The sequence below is a fragment of the Elephantulus edwardii genome, unplaced genomic scaffold (assembly GCF_000299155.1).
Source record: "Elephantulus edwardii isolate Elephantulus edwardi_28Jun2011 unplaced genomic scaffold, EleEdw1.0 scaffold00139, whole genome shotgun sequence".
Lineage (NCBI taxonomy): Eukaryota > Metazoa > Chordata > Mammalia > Macroscelidea > Macroscelididae > Elephantulus > Elephantulus edwardii.
Window position 1 is genome coordinate 4609309 of NW_006399889.1, and position 1726 is coordinate 4611034.

A 1726-nucleotide genomic window follows, 5' to 3' on the forward strand; every position below is an offset into this window, starting at 1 on the left:
GCTACTCTTTTTCTGTCGATTGTTGTGGTTAGTATTTCACATTAAGTGTGATTATTGACAGGCCAGGTTTTATCATTGTCATTTTGCTGTGTTTCTGATTACTCTGGTCCATCCACTTCTCCCTGGTGTCTCTGTGTGAAAGACATCTCAAAAGTTCTTGTCTATTTGGTCTTGTTTTCGCTGATTACTTAAGTGTCTTTTTTTCTGCAAAGGATCTAATAGCTCCATCATATTTGATGAAGAATTTTGCTGGGTGCAGGATCCTCAGTTGGCAATTCTTTTCTTTCATCTTTCTGTATGTGACAACCCATTTTCTTCTTGGTTGTATGATTTCTGCTGAAAAAAAAATCTGAATTTATTCTAATTATTTTTCCTTGTAGGTAACACTTATTGTCTTTTAGTTCGCATAGTTTCTGCTGAGAAATTAGAATTTAATCTAATTGTTTCCCCTTTATAGATGACTCTTTGTTTTTCTTGCACTGCTTTTAGAATTCTAACCTTATCTTTTAATTTGGTGAATATAACTATGATCTGTCCTGATACTTATCTTTTTGGGTCTAGTCTATTTGGTGTTCACTATGCTTCTTGAATGTGGACTTCCCCATTCTTCAAAATACCTGGAAAGTTTTCTTCTAGTACTTCTTCTACTATTTTCTCAGTCACAATTTCCCTGTTACTCCCCTGTTCTGGAATTTCAATCGTATGTGTGTTGTTCCTTTTGATGTCATCCCATATGATTCTAACGTTTTCCTCATTTTCTTTATATCTCATCTCTGATTTTTCTTCTGGTATTTTTCCATTGAGGTTCTTGTCTTCCATCTCACTGACTTTCTGCTCCATCTCTTCTGTTCTACTTCCCCCCACCGCCCAGTATGTTGGATACTTCTACCATTTCAGTCTTAATATTCTGGATTGCATTTTTATTCATAACTGTTATTTCAGTACTGTGTTAGCTGCACGTGATCTATTTTGTCATATTTTTTTAAGTTCTTGTACCTCTTTATTTATAGTTTCACTTCTTCCTTCCATTTTTTGTATTTTCTTCCATAGTTGTGCAAGTTCCTCCTCACTGATATATATCTTCTGGCTCTCTGGAGTATTCATGTTCTTAATAGCTTCCATTGTTTCTTCTAGCATTTGCACCATCTTCCATACCATTTCAAACAATTCCATATCAATATTTTTCTTTGGGTCCTCTCCCTCTAGGGTATTCCCTTTATTTGCGGCGGCTTCCTTTATTTCTTCATGAATTTTTACTTTCTATCAGAGCTGTTTGAATGCCTCTATATCAACATATATCTTCTGCCTTCTTGACTCTGTTGTATTCCTTGGGAGTGCTATATTCTCTGCTTCTTTTGCATAAGGCTTAATTTATTTTTTACAGTGTTTGAAGACTCCTGATGTTTTCTTGACATTATTTGATGTTTTTGTTGTTTTTATTTAAATATAAACTTTTTATTTTATACTGGTTTACTTACAAAATTCATATACACTATTTATCATACTAGATCTTTACTGTTTCCTTAACCCACCTCCCTCTATCCATCAAATTGTGTGACCCTATGATTATCCTCCCCCATCGTCACCCCTATGCTCCCCCCTGCCATTCTTGGTCCTCATACACATTTTACTAGTTATTTATTTCTACAATAATGGTCTTAACACAGTATTTGTCCTTATGAGACTGAGTTAATATACTCAGCATAATGCTTTCCAATTCCTCCCA